Here is a 21,896-nt window from a genome sequence, read left to right on the forward strand (position 1 = left end):
AAAAACAGACGCACCAGCTGTGTTCACAGAGGACAGTTGCCGTTTATTTGCTCAGTGAGCTAGTCACAGCTTGCGTTAAACTGACCCTGGCTGAAGTAAAGTTGTCATATTGTTTTATTTTCCTTAGTATTATTCTATGGGTGTCACATAAAAAAGACTGTACTCTGGTGAACTCCCGTTCTAGAAACTTCATGGGAATATGTGGTGGTTTTTCCCAGTTGTTTCCTTATTATGGTTGGTAACTTGGTAGTAACCATTGAGTAAAGGCTGACTTCCATCCTGATGCTTGCATAGTTGTTTTTACATACAGGAAGTGACAGTGCAGTATTCTTCATACAGTTGGAACCTATATATATACACACTCTCTCTCTCTTTCTCTCTCCCAAGGATGGCATTTTAACTGCAAATAGTTACTACTCCCATCCTACTGCAGGTTATGTGGAGAATGGTGGGAACCCATGCTGTGGAGTTAGAGGCACATTTCTCCTGGAACTGGATGTTTCAGAAATATATAAGGCCTAATGATCAGGAATGGGAGTCAAGAGATCTGAGTTCAATTCCTGGCTTGGGCAGGACTGCCTGTGGAATCTTTGAAAAATTCTTAAAACATTTGGTCCCTCAGTCTTCCCATTTGTAAAACTGTGTTAATATTTTACAGGGGGGCTGTGAGATTAATGTTTGTAAAACTTTCTGATCCTTGGATGAAAAATGTTAGACGTGCAACAAATTAATGTTTTCTGTCCACACTTTATATTCTAAATGGGAGGCGAGAAGTACTAATTTAATCTTTCATGTCCCAACTTGTTATGCCTACAAGGATTTAGTGTTTTCCTGCATACACCGTAGATCTTTGAAACCATTTAATAGTTACTAACCTCAGTATGTCTGTGCTGCTCCTAATGAGCCTAATCCTGCAGTTCTACCACCTATGAGTAGTGCTATTGATTTCTGATTAAGCTGGGACTTCAGTGGGATTTGTTTAAAAACTGCAGAAGTGTGCCCGTAATGACTGAAGGCATTGCAGTCAGGTAACGTTTTTATAGTCCTTCAAGACATTTAGGCCCCAATCCTGCAATAAGCTCGGCACAGGCAGCCTGTCTGTGGGGAGCTCATTTTACAGCTGGGGGCTTTAATGTGCTGACTGAACTAGGGAACAGTAATTAAACATTGGTCACTTACCAGTGGAGAGCACACCACTAGACGGTATTTTTAATTGCATAATTCAATCCATAAATCATATGGGTGTGGCTTTGTTGAACATGCTTATGTTCAGAGGCTCTAAGAAGGTTGCTGGATTTAAAAAAAATGATCCAGCAGCCTAATGCAGAGGTTCTCAAACTGGACGGTACACAGAATGTATTTGGGAGGGGGGAGGCATGAGAAGCTGTAGGGGAAAAAACTTACTGCACACATTCAGAGCCGGATGGCCAGAGAACAGCTGCCTCTCTCCAGCTGCCTAGCTCTGAAGGCAGTGCCACTGCCAGCAGCAGAGAAGTAAGGGTGGCAATGCCATACCATGCCACTCTGACTTCTCCACTGTTGCTGACAGTGATGCTGTCTTCAGAGCTGGGTGCTTGGTCAGCAGCGGCCACTCTCTGCTCTGCCTTCAGAGCTGGTGGCTGGAGAGTTGTGGTTGCCAGCCATGTGCCGGGAAAGGGGGAGAGGGAATGGGGCTAAACTACTACAGACACAAAGAAGTGGGGCATGATCAAATAAGTTTGAGAACCACTGTGGCCTATTGCATGACAGGATCAGAAATTTTAAGGAGCTTGTTCTGCCAGTCAACATGTCGTTCATCAGCCCTACTGATTTATAAGGGACAAGGATAAAGCTAAAGAAAATGTATTCATCTTGAAAGTAAGCATTTCTTGAATGTAAACATATAAGAACAAGAGGAGTCTTAACCCCCTTATCTATATAACAATTTAATACTATTTTAACTTAAGTTTTTTCAAGATGTACTTCTTCCTCCCCATTTCCCAAAATATCAAGAGCTTTCCTCACTTTTTAATATTTATTGTTACATTTCTTAACCCCCTTTCTTACTCCAGGATGTCAAGGAAAATACAGGGGAAAAAACCCCAAAACAACAACAGAACTTTGAATGACTTTAATCATCCTTTGTATCAACCTTTCTAATAAATCAGAATTAAAATAAATCAAAGTTAACTTTACCAAGGAAGTCATAGGGTAATGGAGGAATCAAAAGGAATTAACCCAAGAACTTTTTCATGTACTACTGAATTATAAATAAAAGCTAAGTCTCAAATAGTTCTTGCAACTAGATGCAAATACAGAGAGAAACTACATTAAACGGTTGATGATTTTGTTCATCATATGTAGATTAAATTCAGAGATAGTATGCATTATGGGAAATGTATATGCTTACTTGCTAAAGGACAAGAAGTATCTGATGTGTTCCTTCAATGTATCCAATGACAACAGAAATTTCCAGTGAGACAATCCCTTCCCCCTCCAAATTCCTAACTATATCATCCCATTTCTTAATGCCAAGAGGCTCAGAAGTATATTTTAATTGTTCTCAATGAGGTTTCATGAAGACTGTCAAACTGATTTGATCTTTTATAAATTAATACACTTTATGTATACATAATTTTCCATGAGATAAAATATAATTCTCTCTCTCTATTTCCTGCCCAAGAGCTTTCCCAAAAGATTTCTGCTCCCTTCCTGTCTATTTAAAAGAAAAAAAAACACACGATCCACAGCAAAGCGCTTGGAGAGCTCTCTTCTGAATAACATCCTTTAGAAACAGCTGCTAAGATCAAATAGAATACCAGAATTCAGCACCAGCATGTGTGGTATCTCTTAAAGATACAGGAGCATAATCCTCTCCAATGCACAAAGTCAGTCATCCATCTTACCACTGTCATTAATATATGTACTCTGTACAATCCTGCTTTGGAAGAAGCTAGAATCAACCACATCTCAGCAAATAAAGACTCTGTAGTCTAAAGTCCAAAGTCTTTACAGTGCATCTGATTCATTAAGACATGTCTTTCTGTATTATGAGGAATGATGGACAGGTTCCAAACACCTTTTAAAAAGTGCATGTATGTTTTTTTTTTTCAAGAACATCTACCACTAGTGTCAGTATGTCTGCAAGATCTACACAAAATCAGGGTTACACTTTCTCCCTGGGAAAAATTAACTCCATTTACTAACCTTGCAAAATTATACTTGTCCATTTCCGTGGAGCAAATAACTGTTCTTTGACAAACAAGAAAAATATCTTGAGCTTTTCATCTTGATGGTAATGGGCAAAATTTGTGTCTGGGAGACTTAGGTTTTCATGACAATTTTGTAAAGCTGATCTTGACCTTATCCATGGTTTTGCCATTCTCCAACTGATATTTGAGTATGCTTTATTGAACTAAAAAGGGAATCCAAACACTGTACGTATAGTGGATCACAGATGTGATAGAGTGTAGTACAGCAAAATCTGCGGCAGGAAAACTAAGACGACTCATTTTCTTCAGGGATTCCTTCCTTCCTGACTGTAGAGCCTCACCCTGCCCTCTCTGAATAAATAATCTCCAATGTTGTACAGATTTTTGCTGAAAATGCTGGTGTATAAACAGCTGGTCTATAAAAGAAGCATGTTGCCACCACCTTTATTAGAAACACAGAAAAAGAGCCAGTGTTTGCCAAACTGGGAGAATAACCCCTAATTTACAGACTTGTAAAAGGACATTGTGAGCAAAGAAGTATAAGCTACTCAGTATTAATCTTTTTAATTTTATTTTATGCTGTTGCTTTCACATCTTTGATGCCAAAGTTTTCCTAGTGGTATGATCAATCCTGTACACCATATATTAAGCCTATTTTTTCCTCTCAAAATTGACTCCTCCTGTACCCACCTCTTGTACACTAGCTTTTGACTAATTGGTTAGACTCCTCCCCATCAACCTATCCCTTTATTTAATTAATTAATTAATTTGATTTTGATTATTTTGAGCCCATGACTATTTGTGCATGATCCTTTGACAGAAATACCTTCTCCAAAAGCCGTAAAGGGAGTCCTGAACACAGTAGGTATTGTTTAAGGATAGAAGATTTAAATTGCCAAAGACAAAGTTTAAGAGTAACTCGAAATTAAGATGTCTGCCTGAAAGAGATAAAGAGAGGGTAAATTAAGTATTTAAAATGATAAAGGGCATAGTAAAAACTGATTAGTTCCTCTTGTTTACTTTGCTCAAAAATATGAGGACAAGGAGACTTCAGATAAAGGTCAGCAAATTTAGTATAAATAAACTAAGATATTACTTAATACACATGACCTGCAGAATTCAGTGTTCTTAGATATCAAAATAATTATCTTAAAAATACTTTTGATAGATTAATTAGGAGGTCCTCAAGTCAGATACTGTGGGCTGGGTTTTATAATTATCAGTAGCATTTTTAGATTTACAAGCAATGAAAGCAAAGGTAATTAAAACATGCATCAGGATAGAAGACAATAAATTAAACCTGGAAGGAATGCCTTTCTCTGCTTTGTATTGCACTGCACAATTGGCAAGATAAATTTTAGGTAAGTTACAGCTTCTTCTGACATATTAGGTATGAGTCCCAGTTGGAAGCAGCATACTAGACTAGCTGGACCAATGATCTAATTTGGGAAAGCCTGTTTTTATATCCAACGGCTAAAACAGCTCTGTAAGAGACACGAGGATAGCTATCACTGTTATACTCACAAAACAGAAGTGTAGATAAAAAAAATTAAATTTGTTGAGTATTACATCAGATTAGTATAGAGTTAAAGAAGATAAAAATTTGGGTCAATCACTACTTGAGGGTTCCTTTTAGGTCAGGCGTGGACAAAGAACAGTTAGTGAGCCATATGTGGTCCTCCCATGTAATGGTAGCATAGGATTTCATGATATTACACAGAAGTAGAAAAAGTTTCTTGGATTTGAACTCTCTCCTTTTGTATTGATTCTGGATTTGTCAAGAAAAAAATCAAGCCAAACCAATCTAATTTCCTTCTTTGACAGGTTTACAGGCCTAATGGGCGGGGAGGGGGGCAAGGGGAAGATGTAAATGTGGTATATTTTGATTGTAGTAAGGCTTTTGAAATAGTCCCACATGACATTCTCATAAGCAAACTAGGAAAATGTGGTCTAGATGAATATACTATAAAATGCATGAAAAACTGGTTGAAAGACCATACTCAAAAGAGTTATCAATGGTTTGCTGACGTACTGAAAGGAGATAGCTAGTACGATCCCACACGTGTCAGTCCTGGGTCCAGTATTATTCAATGTTTTCATTAATGACATAGATAATGGAGTGGACAGTATGTTTATAACATTTGCAGATGACACCAGGAGTGGAGAGGAGGGTGCTACGACTTTTGAGGACAGGATTAGAATTAAAAATGATCTTGACAAATTGAAGAATTGGTCTGAAATCACATGATGAAATTCAATAAAGACAAGTGCAAAATCCTTTACTTCGGAAAAATCAAATGCACAACTACACAATGGGGAATAATTGGGTAGGTGGTAGTACTACTGAAAAGAACTGGCAGGTTATAGTGGATCACAAACTGAAGATGAGTCAACAACATGTTGCAGTTGTGAAAAAGGCTAATATCCTTTTGTGGTGTATTAACAGGCATATCATATGTAAGACATGAGATACAATTGTCTCACTGTACTTGGCACTGGTGAGACCTCAGCTGGAATACCGTGCCCAGTTCTGGGTGTCACACTTTAAGAAAGATGTGGACAAATTGGAGAGTCCAGAGGAGAGCAACAAAAATTATAAAAGGCTTTGAAAACATGACCTAAGAGAAAGGTTTGAAAAAAACCCCCCAAAACAGGAATGTTTAATCTTGAGAAAAGAAGACTGAAGGGAGAAACTAGTAAGTCCCAAATACGTTAAGGGGCATTATAAAGAGGACAGTGATCAATTGTTCTCTCTGTCCACTAAAGGTAGGACAAGATATAATCAGATTAATCTGCAGCAAGGGAAATTTAGGTTAGATCAGGGGTCCGCAATGCAGTGCCTGCGGGCACCATGGCGCCGGCCAAACCATTTTTTGTGCGCCCGCAGGACACCCCACCACCGAAATGCTGCCGAGAAGCGTTGCCATTCTTGGCAGCATTTTGGCGGTGACGCTTCTTCCCGCTGCTGCTTTTCGGTGGCAGCATTTCAGCGGCGGGGTGTTTGGCGCCTGCAACAGTCTTCTGGGAATAGCAATATGCTATTCCCACAAGAAAGTTTGGGGACCACTGGGTTAGATATTAGGAAAAACCATAAGGATAGTTAAGCAGCAAGGGCACCATTTAGGGGGGACTGGAGCCCCCCTGAGTTTCATAATAGAATTTACAAACAGGGGCAGGGTGATTAAGATAAGAAAGTGCTGGAAATTAAATTAAGGATCTGGAAGTAAAAACAGAATGCAGGGGACTCAGAAGAAATACAGCCAAGCCCTCAGAATCCAGGTTTAATTCAGAAAAGAGGAAGATGTGAGGGCGGTAGGTGAAAATGGGCCAAAACCCAGGGAAGAGCTAGCAGGGGTATAGAGAAGCTCCCACTCTATCTGTGGTACTATGTGGCCCCATCACCGTAGTATCTGAGCACCTCACAATGTCTAACCTATTTCTCCTCACGGCTCCTCTGAAGTAGAGCAGCGCTGGTATCCCCAGTGTACAGATGGGGGCACTGAGGCACACGCAGACTAACAGCTAGATTTTCAAAGCTTTCTAGGCACCTAGTGGGATTTTCAAAAGTGCCTAGAAGGCTAGCTGCATTGTAAAACCCACCAGATACCTAGCTGCATCTTTGGGAGCCTAAAAACGTTTGAAACTCTGTCCCTAAGGCACTGGCCTGACATCACACAGGAGGTCCAGGGGGAAGTAGAACCCAGGTCTCTGAGAGTTTGCTCCCTATCCACTGGAACAGCCCCTCTCTCTCTGCTGTACGCTGCAAAAAACAACAAACAAACAAAAAAACCAACAGGACTCAGATAGGAACAAAACCAAAAGGCCAGTTCTCTAAGACTCCAGCAAATTGTCCCACGCAACTGGGAAGGATGTCATGGTTGACAAGATGTAAAGCAGCACAGATGTCAGATCACTTAACCCCCAAGGGGTGGCAGGTTCTGCCCCAGGCTGGGCTGTATAGCAACGGCTGCTGTGAAATTTTATATTTTAACTGAATATCATTTTGTTTTGTCATTTTTTGTTCTGAGTTTAAGAAAAAGAAGAAATGACTGTCATACGAGTATCAAAAGTGTTTATGCCTCAAATTCTTAGGGTTTCACCTGTATTCAGGCCAATTCCAGAACAAAGAACAAAAATTGCAGCCATAGAGTCCATAAAGTTGTCATGATTTGTATTATTCATGATATTATAGTATTGTGTCCCTAGCCTCTGTTTGCAGAAGCTGGGAATGGATGACAAAGGATGGATCAGTTGATGATTACCTGTACTGTTCATTCCCTCTAAAGCACTTGGCATGGGCCACTCTTGGAAGACAGGACACTGGGCTAGATGGACCATTGGTCTGACCCAGTATGCACTTTAAAAATTTCAACCTAACCAGTGTCATGACACAAGATGTAAGAACATGTTAGGATTAGAGATTTTTATATATATAGCCTCAGCTAATTTCTAAGTTATTGTCTGCAAAATAAGTAGAGGTTTTAGTTGCCTAAGTAGCCTCTGGAATCACAGTTAAAGTTGCCCTCCCCTATCAGTATCTAAAATGGCACCTCTGTTAAACAGAGGAATAGGCTTGCAAAGGCTGTAAAATCTCCATCATTGGAGTTTTTAAAGAAAAGGTTAAAAAAATACTAGCCAGAGCTGGTCTAGGTTTACTTGTTCCTGCCTCAGCACAGCCAACTGGACTAAATGACCTTGCCAAGCCCTGCGTTTCTTCTCTATAACTCTACTATACTTTGTCACCCCCGTCTTTGTGTTCACTGATTCTATATTTTATTAGTGTTTGCCTGTATTTTTCAGGTTTCATCCTTGTCTGAGCCGTAACTATACACACCATGCGAGAGTGTTGTACAAAATTTCTTGTCCTTTGCCTAAATGAGATCTGAGATATGTATGTAATAAGGACTTTAATTTTCATGCAAGTCTGCACATATTAACACTAGCATGCCGCTCTCCTTCCCCTCCCCCAAACACGACCATTTTTTCACGCACATAACACAAACCTCCCTTGGGGCCAGAAAAGCAACACTTCTCACCACACCCTTCGGCCACAAGCAGGGAGACCGGCACCTTTCCACAGCCCCATTGCACTTTCCTGGAAAAGGTCAGCGCCTCCCCCTTCCAGCGCGGAGACGGGGCTGCTCCCAGCCTCCCTCGCTCCCACACCTAGGACCTACGAGTTTTGGCTACGCGGGCACTACAATGCAGCTGGGTGGGTCCCGCGCTGCTGTACCCACCGCACAGGCCGGATGAGCGCTAACCCGAGGGGCAGAGCCAGTCTGCGGCCCCGCTTCCTACACACGTGCCTAGGGTGACCCGTCAGCAAATGTGTGAAAAATTGGGGTGGGGGTGGGGCACAGTAGGAGAGGATATAAGACAAAGACCCCAAAATCAGGACTGTCCCTATAAAATCCGGACAGCTGGTCAGGCTCCACGTGCCTGACAGCGCCAGGCGCCTCTGCGGGCCCAGCCCTGCTGCCATTTACCCTGGGGCCGCGGACCGCCTGCAGGGAGCAGGCCAAAGCCCGCCCTGGCGCAGGCTGCAGACGGAGCCTTTAGGGCACAGCGCGGGCTCAGGCAGGGCCCGAGGCCCACACGGGACCCCCGCCCCGGGGACTCAGGCAGGCGTGCGGCGCGCAGCCCGGGCCTCACGAGCCGGGCAGGCCCCTCCCTCGCCGCGCGGTTCACAGGCGGGGCCCGGGCAGCCGCGCTTGGCGGGAGGGCCCCGCGGGTGGGGGCGGCGGCTCAGGACTCGGCCCCCCAGGTCTGCGCAGGCCCTTGTTGAAGGGCTCCTAGCAACAGCCCGGCCAATGGGAGCGGCGCCGCGTCGGGGCGGGGCGATGCGATTAACCCTGCGGGGCCCGGGCCGGGGCGCGTAGCGGCGGCGGTTGGGCTCGCTCGGGAGCGGCCCCCCGCCCCGGCAGCGGCAGCGGCAGCGGCAGCAGGTGGTGGTGGTGGTGCCATGCGGGTGAGTGAGCCCGCACCCGGCCATGGCTGCTCGAGTGGAGACGTTGGGGCCGCTGCCTGTGTCTCCAGCGGGGCCGGCCGGCTCGGGGCTGCCGGCGGGGGGCGCTGCTCCTGCACGCACAGGCCGGGGGGCTGGAGCGGTGTGTGTAGCGGGGGTGCTGAGAGCGAGCCAGACGGTGAATGCTGTCGCTGATGGACTCGGCCGCAAGCCCGGGGCTGCGTGGCAGGACCCCTAGTTCCAGCCCTTGTGCCTGGAGGGGGGGAGGGGAGCGGGCGGGGCGGGGCGAGGCGGGGGGGGGGCGGCGCTCTTGCACACACCGACCGCTTGCCGAGTTCGGTTGGATGTAGCCGTGGAGATTTCGTCACGTGACATAATTTTTAATGAAAGGTTAATTCCTGGAGAGTCTAGGACGCTCCTGGAGGGGGACTCTCGTGTGCAAATGGCTGAGCTGAGGGGATGATTGGTCACACACGGGGCGGGGGGGGGAATCTTGTATGCTCAGGAGGGGGGACCTCTCATGCACACATGGAGGGAGTTGGTAGGCCGGGGGGGGGGGAGGTGTCTGTGCACCCATTGTGGGGGATGAGGAGTTTGTGAGGGGGGGCACCCACGCATGCACATACTGGGGCAGGGAGGGGAGTTTGGAGGTAGGGGGAGATGCCCATGCCCAAACCATGGGTGGCGTTTGTAGACCACGGGTGGGGGTGGGGGAGCTGGGAGGAACACGTGTGTATACTTGGGGGGAGTTAGTAGGTGGTGGGCAGCTGGGGGGACATGCTTGTGTACATGGGGGAGATTGCAGGTGGTGGGGGTTGGGAGGATGGGCCTGTGTACGCATGGGGGAGATTGCAGGTGGTGGTGGACATGCTTGTGTACATGGGGGAGATTGCAGGTGGTGGGGGTTGGGAGGATGGGCCTGTGTACGCATGGGGGAGATTGCAGGTGGTGGTGGCTGAGGGATGCCTGTACGTACACGTGGGGAGATTGCAGGTGGTGGTGGGGATGTGCATTCACTCACGGAGTTTGCAAGTGATGAGTGGGATGCACTTGCACTCATGGGAGAATTGCAGGTGGTAGGGGGAGTTAGTATGTGGTGGCAGCTTGTGGGGGATATGTGTGCACAGGGGGAGGAGAGTTTGCTTATGGTGGGGATGTGTGCACATTGTGGGGGGGAGTTTGCAGGCGGGGGGGATGCGTGTACTCCTGGTAGGGGGGAATGCACATGTACTGGGCATGCACATGGGGAGAGTTTGCAGGCATTTGGGTGCACGTGGTTTGTGTTCAGGAGGGCCCTGCAAATTGTCTGCAAACACCGTATTGTAATTGCTTTAGGGAATTAGGCTAGTGTCTGTGTGGACGACTGAACAGCATAACCTCCTAGCAGTAGCGCTGAAGGTGCCAGTGTAGCATCTGTTCTTGTCTCTTTTTTATTTTTTTAAGCTGAGGGGTGGCTAGGAGGGAGGCTGGTAAGTGGTGTGTGAATGTTATTTATACTGTGGGTTTTCCTTGCTGTTCCAAGCTTTATAGCTAAGTACTGTGTTCCAAACCTCTGTATGCCTCTCTGTCAATCATGTTTGGAAGCAGGGTGGAGTGGTAAAGTTATATTCCATGGTGTCCAATTTCTCTGGGGCAGCATTTTGTTGATGCTTTAGGACTCTTAACTACACCAACTGTCAGTGACAATCTTGTAAATCCTGATGTGCACACCCTGTCGGATTCAGGGTAATCTGTAGGGAAGAAGCTGTACTAGATTATCCAGTCTGTGTACAGTTTTCAGGTTGCTAGCTGGACCCCTGCTGTCAGGCCCAACATATTGTTGATCTGTGTGAAGCTGAAAGTAGCGATGCTTCTAGGCTGGTGAAGGTCTTGCATCTGTTTTAAGAGTGCTGTGAATTTTCAGAATTATTCTGGGTTTTGCTGCTAAACTGGTTTAACATTTGAAATCAGGAGTTGTAGGAGGTAAGATGCCATGGTGTTTATATTGCATTATCTTGACCCTTGCTTTGCTTTTAAAAAATAATCAGTTGATCAGGTTTTTCTTTTTATTTGTAGCAAGATACAAAGTAAATTGTTTAAGATAAAATTACAATGCAAGACCATTTTAATATGTTATCTATTTTTGTATAACTTTAGTCATACAGAGCACTTCACAGTTACCAGGCTAGCATGCAAATATAAGTAACTTTGTAGCATCCAGTATGTCCTTCCTGTAGGTATGATGGACACCTTGCTCAAGTTTCAGGGGAATGGTTTGGATATGAATAGAATGGGAGGCCTAAGAAGTAGGATTTGACTTCATTAGATGAGTTCCTTAGTAGTAAACCTGGAGGAAAAGTGGTTGAGACTTTGGAACTTGATTCCATTTGAAGCCATCATCAAACGAGAAGGAGTAGCATGGAAGCAGCATTTTTTTCCACAATGGAGAAATGGGGGATTAAGAGACAGACCCCTCGTATTTGAAGTGAGTAGAACTTGGACTGGAGAATAGAAAAACTTTGGTAGGTGGGAAGATATCTTTTCTGTATCTTGCAAACAAAATTAAAAGGAAAAGGAAAAAAAAACTTTTAAAAAGTTGAATTCAGAAAGAAGGCACAGGGAGTGTTTGCGGACTAAATGGAAAAGTACCAACGCTAAAACCTTGGGGATCGTTAAAGTGAGGTATAGTGGAAGAAGAATGTTTTGTGCTAGTCACATGTAGTGGGTGTCTTGAATACAGAGAAACAAGAAGAATTGGGTACCCAAGATCTCCACAAAATACTTGGTGGCTGGATTTTGTCATGGTCAAATGCAGCATTGAGGATGAGGTAAAAGTCAGAAGAGAAGATTGACTAAATATATCATATCAGATTCAATACCATAAAGCCCATTGTAAACTATTAAAAATGCTAAAATGGCGAGGAAAGGCTGCCTAATAGGGCCAGAAAGAGATGCCTAATAGGGAGATGGTAATGCTCTCATAGTAGAGGGATGCTAATATGGAGGTGAATTGGGTATGGTCAAGGCAGGACGGGGATTTGGGAGCTGGATGGACTATTTCTCCAGTGGCTGAATGAAAAGAAAAGATCAGTCATCTATAAAAGCAGAAGGCATGGTTGAATCTTGCAATAGCAGACAATGTTGTATGAAAAGAGTGTACTTGGTGAATGTATTTGGTGAAGGTGGATGTGGGGGTAATTTTGCAGCTCAGCATTTAATGTTATTTTAACTTCATGGTGTAAGGAGCTAGGAACGTGATGGAGCAATTGTCTAACATTCAGGCATATGAGTAACTTTTACCAGATGTAAGTATGTGTGTTTCTATGTGATTGTAGGTGTATAGCGATCAACTTCAAATAAACACTTTACTTGTTAAATTGCAAGTCGTCTTAAAATGTAAATGAAATTGAGAAATGCAAAATAACATAAAAATGAACCTACTGGCTCAGACCAATGGTCCATCTGGTCCAGTATCCTGTCTTCTGGCCGTGGCCAGTGCTTCAGAGGGAATGAACAAAACATTGCAATTTATCAAGTGATCCATCCCTTGATATCTAGTTCCAGCTTCTAGCAGTCAGGGGTTTAGTAATACCCAGAGTATGGGTTCCTGATCTTCTTGGCTAATAGCCACTAATGGCCTTGTATGCCATGAATTGATCAGATTCTTTTTTTGAACCGACTTATAGTTTTGGCCTTCACAACTTCTCCTGGCAATGAGTTCCACAGGTTGACTGTGTGTTGTTTGAAGTACTTCCTTATGCTTATTTTAAAGCTGCTGCCTGTTAATTTCATTGGGTGACCCCTGGTTCTTGTATTATGTGAAGGGATAAATAACACTTCTCTATTCACTTTCTCCACATCAAGAAAAGGAGTACTTGTGGCACCTTAGAGACTAACAAATTTATTTGAGCATAAGCTTTCTTGAGCTACAGCTCACTTCATCAGATGCATTCGGTGGAAAATGTAGCTCACGAAAGCTTATGCTCAAATAAATTTTAGTCTCTAAGGTGCCACAAGTACTCCTTTTCTTTTTGCGAATACAGACTAACACGGCTGCTACTCTGAAACCTTTCTCCACATCATTAATGGTTTTATAGACCTCTCTCATATCCCACCCCATAGTCTCTCTCTCTGAGCTGAGCGGTCCCAGCCTTGTTAATCTCTTCTTGTATGGGAGCTGTTCTATACCCCCTAATCATTTCTGGTGCCCTTCTCCGTACTTTTCCCAATTCTAGTAGTTTTTTTTTTTTTTTTTTTGAAACGGGGTGACCAGAACTGCATGCAGTATTCAAGGTGTGGGCATAACATGGATTTATATATTGGTATTTTGGTATGGGTACCCAAACTCCAAAATGGGACTGTCTCGCAAGACCATAATACACAGATGCATTGAGTGAATACTACAGTACTGCAGGCTGAAAAATTTGTGATTTGATTTTTTTCAAATTAACTTTGACGAGTTTGAATAGCTTAGATGGACACACAAAACTCCTTTAATTAAAAACTCTGAATGTAGAAAAATGTTGGCAAAATATGACCCATGCATATTTCTATGATTAATATAACTGACAGCACTAAACTAGGTTAAATAGTTACAATCTAGTAAACTAGGGTTTATGAATTTCTGGGGTTCATTTTGACTATCCAATAGTAACTTCTTGTTATAACTATAATGAAAATAGACAACTCTATTTTAAAAGTATTTATATCACTAATTGCAAACTAGATTATTAAAATCTGCAGTAAAATAATGAGCAGCTGTCAAATTTCAAGGCTGGGGACACTTGGCTTTTCAAAAAATAAAGCAAGTTTCTTATGACATTTTTATAGATAGGTATAAAGTTGTAATTTAATGACTTCTGTGTGCCCTAAATTTCCATAGGCTGATATGTTTGTTTCATCTGGATAACAGCCATCTGTGGAGGGGATTACTAGGCAAATGTGAAAGCTTTAAGCAGCTTAACATCTCCTTTTGGAATTTAATCTTAGAGGAAGTAATAGAGTTGTATTTTAAGTAAATATTACCAAATTTTTTGTTTGTTTGTTCTGTCTTATGAACAGCTTTCTGTGTATTTTCTGTGAGGCAGCTTACAAGTCGCAACATACCTGCATTCTGCAAAGTGTAGTGACTAAAATATTTGGGGAGTATTTGTGATACTCAACTTCAACCTGTCAACAAGTATTTTCTTTTTGTAGAATAGTTCTGACATCAGGAAAAATTAAAACTTTCTGAGAGGGAAGAAAACTAATTTTGGAGAGGAATTTTCTGGACAACTTTATATTTTATTTTACTTTTGTGAAACTGCCCATCCGGTGTTGAGCAGCCAGATGGTGTAATGTGATTACATTGCTGTACTATGAAAAGCTATTATGTTCTGACACTAGTTTGCCTGAACTATTTCTGAAAACTCAATTGAGTAGTAGTAGCAGTCTACATAAATTCAAACTTTACATTCAAAAGCTGTGTGCTTCAGACAGCTAGCATTCTATGTTGTATATGGTGAGCCCTGTAATCTAGCTACTATATATAATTTTAAATTGTGCCACAAATTGAACTCATAAAACTAATTTATGACTAGATCTGATTTCCATTTTAAATCACTGTATATAAGAACACAAGAATGGCCATATTGGGTCAGACTAATAGTTCAGCTAGCCCAGTATCCAGTCTTCTGATGGTGGCCAATGCCAGATGCTTCAGAGGGAATGAACAGAACAGGGCAATTTATTGAGTAATCCATCTGTTGTCCACACCCGGCTTCTGGCATTTAGAGGCTAGAGACACAAAGAGTGTGGGATTGTATCCCTGATCATTTTGGCTAATGGCCATTGATGCTCCATGAACTGATCAAATTCTTTTTTTGAACCCACTTACACTTTTGGCCTTCACAACGTGCACCGGCAGCGAGTTCCACGGGTTGACTGAGTGTTGTGTGAAGTACTTCCTTTTGTTTGTTTTAAACCTTCTGCCTATTAATTTCATTGGGTGCCTCTGGTTCTTGTGTTATGTAAAGGAGTAAATAACACTTTCTTATTCACTTTCTCTACACCATTCATGATTTTATAGATCTCTCATATCGCCCCTTGATTGTCTCTTTTCCAAGCTGAAAAGTCCAAGTCTTTGTAATCTCTCCTCATAAAGCTGTTCCATACCCTTACTCATTTTTGTTGCCTACTCTACCTTTTCCAATTCTAATAGATCTTTTTGGAGATTGGGTGACCAGAACTGCACGCAGTATTCAAGGTGTGGGCATACCCAGGATTTATATAGTGGCATTATGATATTTGCTATCTTATTATCTATCCCTTTTCTAATGGTCCCTGATATTTTGTTAGGAATGCATTAGCAAACAAACAAGAAATATTTTTATGAATTCTTTGTCAAAGAAAAAGAAAAAACGGGCACATCTCCAATGTGTCTTTGACATTTTGGGGTTCAACCCAGACCAGTGAGAAATTGTTACTGCCTGCCCTGTAACACTGGGTGCCTTAAATACTCTCCTGCTGTGGCTCACAGCCCAGACACCAACCGCCAGCAAACAGGTATGCAATTCCTTAAGTGTCTGTGTGCTGTGCAGCCCTGGTTCAGCACTCCAACCTCAGCAGCCTGCCTACAGCACAACAGCCCCACCAGCTTTGGCTACTAGTTGCAGGATGACCACAACACGCTTCCAAATTTCCCTCAAACTCTCTGTCCTAAAGTGTCCAGCCTGCTCCTGGAACATTCAGAGAAGTTATAAGGTTCATTGCTCCGATAAAGAGAGAAAAGCACAGCTTGTTACTTTAACTGGTGCTAACAATCGCATCAATTCAAATATAGCACTAGGTTGGTTTAGATTAAAAGTAAAATATTTTTGTTTAATCAAAAAGAGGTTTTAAGTGAGTTCAAGTACAGGGGTAAAGACAAAAATGGTTATAAGCAGATAAAATAGAAAATTTGTTTTTAAATGGCTCAGACCTAACTTAACAATCTACAGTCTTTGTTCAGGATTTCTTACCCATCTTTCTTCTTTCTAGTTATGGCTAACTTTCTCTCAGACAGGACTTTCCACAGAAGTATGAGGTGCTGGTTTCCCTTGTTTTCGTAGGTGAAAGATAAATTAGGAGTTCTCTGCTCCTCTCCTTATAATCCAGCAAACCTTTGACAAGTATCTCTCTTAAAGTTCATTGACCTCTTGCTGTTCTTCCCTTCCTGTGGACTTCCCATCCCTCTGTTGATTTGTATGTAAATGGGGCTTCTGTTGTTTTGATTCTGTAATGCTTACCTTACGTTGGAGCCAGGTAGACATCCCTTCTTCCTGTCTGGGGGAAATCCTGTTTCTCCTTGGGTTTGGTCACAGTCTTTAAAGCAGGGATGGGCAAACTTTCTGGCCCAAGGCCCACACTGGGGTTGCAAAACTGTATGGAGGGCCAGGTAGAGAAGGCTGTGCCTGCCCAAACAGCCTGGCCCCGCCTGCATCCTACCCACCCCCCCATAACCTCCACCCCATCCAACTCCCCTGGTTCCTTGTCCCCTGACCACCCCTGCCAGTACCTCCGCCCCATCCAACCACTCCTGCTCCCTGTCCCCTGATTGCCCCGACCCCTATCCACACCCCTGCCCCCTAACAGGCCCCCCCTGGGACTTCCATGCCTATCCAGTTCTCCATGTCCCCTGACTGGCCCCCCCCCCGAAACTCCACCCCATCCAACCTCTCCTGCTCCTTGTCCCCTGACTGCCCCCCTCCAGAATCTCACCCCCTATTCAACCCCCCCATCCCCTGACTGCCCTGACCCCTATCCACACCCCTGCCAGGCTCACCGGGACTCCCACGCCTATCCAAGCCCCCCCGTGGCTGCCCCCCAGAAGCCCCTGGCCCCCTTACCATGCTGCTCAGAGCAGCATGTCTGGCAGCCGCGCTGCCTTGCAGGAGCGCGCAGCCCCACCACCCAGAGCACTGCCTGTGCGATGGCATGGCTGTAGAGGAGGGGAGACATCAGGGGAGGGGCCAGGGGCTTGCCTCCCTGGCCCGAAGCTCAAGGGCTGGGTAGGATGGTCCCGTGGGCCAGATGTGGCCCGTGGGCCATAGTTTGCCCACCTCTGCTTTAAAGCATAATATTAGTGAGTTTTCATAATGCCTCATATGGTGACATTCATAACCAGTGTGTCACAGGGTTTCATAAAAGACATGGAATCATAGAATATCAGGGTTGGAAGGGACCCAAGGAGGTCATCTACTCCAACCCCCTGCTCAAAGCAGGACCTATCCCCAATTATATCATCCCAGCCAGAGCTTTGTCAAGCCTGACCTTGAAAACCTCTAAGGAAAGAGATTCAGCCACCTCCCTAGGTAACCCAGTCCAGTCCTTCACCACCCTCTTAGTGAAAAAGTTTTTCCTAACATCCAACCTAAATCTCCCCCGCTCAATACACTTTTATAATACAGTAATATTGTACACAACAGTTGATTCAATTGCTTATCATTTGAGGTTCAGACCCTAGCCAGAGGTCTTTCCCCCCACTCACTAAGTTGATGACTTTGTTTGCTTTTTATGTAAATGTGCCTTTATTTTCTTTACCTGATGGCCAAGCTGGTCAGACACACACGTACACATTCCATTGTTTAGTGGAAGCTGGGTTTATGCCTTGCTTACCAAACACTTTTTAAGAACATAAATCTAGCACACATCCATAACGCTTTGTACACAGCTCATACATGTATCACGCAAGAATATTAATGATCAGGATCAGTCAGTTTTTAGTTTTCCAGTGATATTACGTGCCACTTCTTGGGTATATATCATGGCAATAGTGTATTAGGTGTAGTGAGCGTGTCAGGTCTGACAAGAGTTGCTGACACAGAATAGTTAACCACCAATGGACCTCTGCGTCACCGCGCCACTATTAAAGAGGTATTTTTATTTTGGAGAAACGTAATCTGAGTGCAATAGAATATTCAGAAGGTGCTGAATCTGATTTTTTTTTTTTTTGAAGGGAAAATAAACTACACAAGCGAATGCTCAGTGGGTACGAATGCTCAGAGGGTGATTGGGGTGGAAGAATAGGAGGGAATTGGGGGATCAGAGAGAGGATGGGGACCAGTGGGAGAGGAGGGGAGCAGTGGGACACTGGAAAGGAGGACATGGGAGTGCATGACAGAGGCACTGGGGGAGAATAGGGGTGGGACACCTTTCAGCCACACATCTCCCACCGTGTATGTGCCATGATCTAGGGACTCCCTGCCCACCTACAGGGGTGTGACAATCTATTCCTCCGGGAAACCAGGTTCTGAGGGGGCTTGTCTTTTGTGGGGATCTGAATCACTATCCCCCTCGTGATATGAGATCGGGGGGGGTCCCCTTGCCCATTTATGGGGATGTGACCTCCTTGCCTGCCTGCCAGTATAAGCCAGGTTATGGGGGCGTGCCTTGCCTTTCTGAGGTTGTCTGAGATCTCTCTCCCTCCTCCCATGTGAACAAGGACCTGAGGAAGAACCCCTCTGGGGGAGAGTTTAGAACAGGCATGCTCAGAGCATGCACAAAGAACACATTTCTGACATTGGCATTCTATAACTACATTAGGAACAAGAGACAGACAAAGGGAAGTATAGGTCCACTATTTAATGGGGAAGGAGAGCTAATGATGCAATATCAAGAAGGCTGAGGAGTTTAATGTCTATTTTGCTTCAGTCTTCATTAAAAAGATTAATGGTAACCATATTCTCAACACAATTAATATTAACAACAAGGGGGAAGGAGCATATTCCAAAATAGGGAAAGGTTCTAGTGAATCTGAATCTGAATTACCATGTTGCAGTTTTGAAAAAAGCTAATACCCTTCTGGGGTATATTAACAGGAGTGTCATGTGTAAGACATGGGAGGTAATTGTCCCACTGTACTTGGCACTGGTGAGGCTTCAGCTGGAGTACTGTGTCCAGTTCTGGGTGCCACACTTTAAAAAAGATGTGGACAAATTGGAGAGCAATAAAAATGATAAACGGCGACCTCTGAGGAGAGGTTTAAAGAAGGCTGAGGAGGTACTTCATAATAGTCTTCAGATGTGTTAAGGGCTATGATAAAGAGGACAGTGGTCAATTGTTCTCCATATCCACTAATGTAAGACCAGAAGTAATCAGCTTAATCTGCATCAAGAGAGAGATTTAGGTTCGTTATAAGGAAAAACATTCCAACTATAAGGAGAGTTAAATATGGGAATAGGCTTCTAAGGGAGGTTGTGGAATCCCAATCATTTGAGTTTTTTAAGAACCGGTTAGACAAACACCTATAACGGATGGTCTAAGTGTACTTGGTCCTTCCTCAGTGCTTGGGGCTGGACTAGGTGACTTTGAGGGTCCCTTCAGACCGTACATTTCTATGAATGTGAGGAGTAGCAGAAGATGTTGGGTTTTTATGGGTGGTGCGTGTCTGTCAGCCCTGAATTCTCCCCTTGTGTGTGTGTGTGCGTGCGTATGCATATTGGGGTCTAGGGGTGCCCCTCTCTGCTAATTATAAGTTCTGGGGTCTGGGGACCCTCCCCCTCTTTGGGTGCAATCTTCTTACCTCTCCATGTTAACTGGGATGGAGGGACTGATGGTAACACAGATTTAAGCCTCTGTAATCTAGAAAATAGTTAAGATACACAGTGTGGTGGGTGGTGGCCAGTGTGTGTGGGGTTTAATCTTTTGTAACCCTTATGTTGAAATGTTTCCAATTAATATTAGGTTGTTAAAATAAGGGTGCAATAAAACCCAAATGAGTTCATGTTGGAGCCCCTAGGTTGGTTACAGAAAATGTATTTAGTAGAGGACTACACTTTGAATGATACAACCAAACTTTATCAAAAATAAAAATTAGTTAAGCAAACAGTCATGCAATTACTACTTACACAACACTACAGTTATACTTTCACTGTAACATCTTTGAATGTATCACTGGATGATCAGTCCACAAGAGCAAAGTACAGTTTTATAATCCTGGAACCTAATGGTACCCTTTGGAGATTAATTGGAGTTCTCCAATTTAGCAAAACTACTCCTTTTTATAATCCATTATTATACTAATAACATTAAATTGCTTTTTACCATAATTATATTTCTGCCACCTCATTATTATTTCTTTACATTACACATTATTTAAATAAACGTCTGCACCAATGTGCTTCCCATACTATCAATTTAGATTGCATTTTATTAAAACATTCTCAGTTCTTAAAAATGCTTGCTCAGACCAGTTATAACTAAAACATAATGGCAGCATAACCCAGGGTCATGTCCTTGCTAACTTTTACTTTCCTATAATGTTCTGTCTTCAACTTTTCTCTAACTTTCTCACACTAATGTCAATTTTCCATACTCCTCTCCTAAATTCTACTTACTTCTTTACCTAAACTATTCTGTAGGCCAGTGGCTCTCAACCAGGAGTACATGGACCTCTGGGGATACGCAGAGGTCTTCCAGGAGGAGGTACATCAACTCAGCTACATTTTTGCCACAGGCTACATAAAAAGCACTAACGAAGTTAGTACAAATTAAAATTTCATACAGACAACGACTTGTTTATACTGCTCTATATAATGTACACTGAAATATAAGTACAATATTTATATTCCAAATGATTTATGTTGTTGTTATACAGTAAAAATGAGAAAGTAAGCAATTTTTCAGTAATAATGTGCTGTGACACTTTTGTATTTTTATGTCTGATTTTGTAAGCAAGTAGTTTTTAAGTGAAGTGAGACTTGGGGTATGCAAGGCAAATCAGACTTCTGAAAGGGGTACAGTAGTCTGGAAAGATTGAGAGCCACTGCTACAGGCTACAAGAGGAGGGGCCTGGTTTGGAGGAGGCGTAGACTGGGTGGAACTGGGGTATTGCTGGGGAAGCCCCGCTGAAACAGGAATAGGAGTCTTAGCTGGTGGTGGGTAGTCGGAGTGAGGAGCCCAGCTCTGTGTGCAGATCAGGCTACATAACCAAGGTAGCATCCTCCCCTGCAGAAAGCTGCTGCCTGTGATATGTATATGCAGCAGCGTAGGGCAGGAGACAATAAGGAGCAGTTTCTTGCATGCTATGACTTCTGCATTGCCAGCTAATGGCTCAGTAGGATGGGGAGCTGATAATGTCTGCAGGAGGTGGGATATATGTTGCAGGGAATGGTAGTGTGGGGGCAGAGAAGGTAAGAGACACCAGTCTTCTCTTATATGCTTAAAGTTTCTGTAATAAACGTAATAAAACTGCCACGGTTTTGGAAAATAGATTATCCATGAGATTTCTCTTACTGGCCTGTTGGCAACTACACTTGCAAACATTTCAAAGCACAATTATCCTGCATTCTACTATAACAGCGTGTCTAGGAGGGGAAAGGAGCTCTGAGGAATTACATAGCAACCATGTGGCCTAATGGAAAGAACGCTGAACTGGAACTATTCCTAACTCTGCCACTGGCTTGCTGGATGGCCTTGGCCAAGTCATTTCTCTTCTATCCCTCCATTTTCCATCTGTAAAACAGGGATAATGATCTAAAGTTATTTTAGACCTGCTGATGAAAAGCACTATATAAAAGCTAGGTCTTTCGTTATTACCTAGCCACAGTGGCATATCAAGTGCTAACCTAGCTCATTCCACAGCTAAGACACCTCGACCAAGAATGTTTATCTGTGGTTCTTGTATTTAATCCTGGGGATATTGTGAGCTGCGTTGTCCTAGAAGAACATAACTGCCCTGGAGGGTCGTAGATGGAGATATGGTTGCTGGGTCTCAGTCTGTTGATGGCTTTGAAGATCAAGAG

At 43.5% G+C, this 21,896-nt stretch overlaps 1 protein-coding gene across 6 annotated transcripts in view; it reads left to right on the forward strand.

Moving 5' to 3' along the window:
- Positions 1 to 9,016: 9,016 nt before the first annotated feature.
- LOC119860637 (SSX family member 2 interacting protein) overlaps positions 9,017 to 21,896 on the forward strand; it is a 39,146-nt gene continuing 26,266 nt past the window's right edge. For 2 of the 6 annotated variants that reach the window (XM_038414622.2, XM_038414624.2), the window contains exon 1: positions 9,017 to 9,159. The gene's annotated coding sequence lies outside the window, so the exon portion shown is untranslated. Of the gene's footprint in view, positions 9,160 to 16,261; positions 16,284 to 21,896 lie in introns of those variants that run through there. The other 4 variants (XM_043490841.1, XM_043490840.1, XM_038414620.2 and 1 more) reach the window with 3 other exon arrangements.

The sequence above is a fragment of the Dermochelys coriacea genome, chromosome 8 (assembly GCF_009764565.3).
Source record: "Dermochelys coriacea isolate rDerCor1 chromosome 8, rDerCor1.pri.v4, whole genome shotgun sequence".
Classification (NCBI taxonomy): Eukaryota; Metazoa; Chordata; order Testudines; family Dermochelyidae; genus Dermochelys; species Dermochelys coriacea.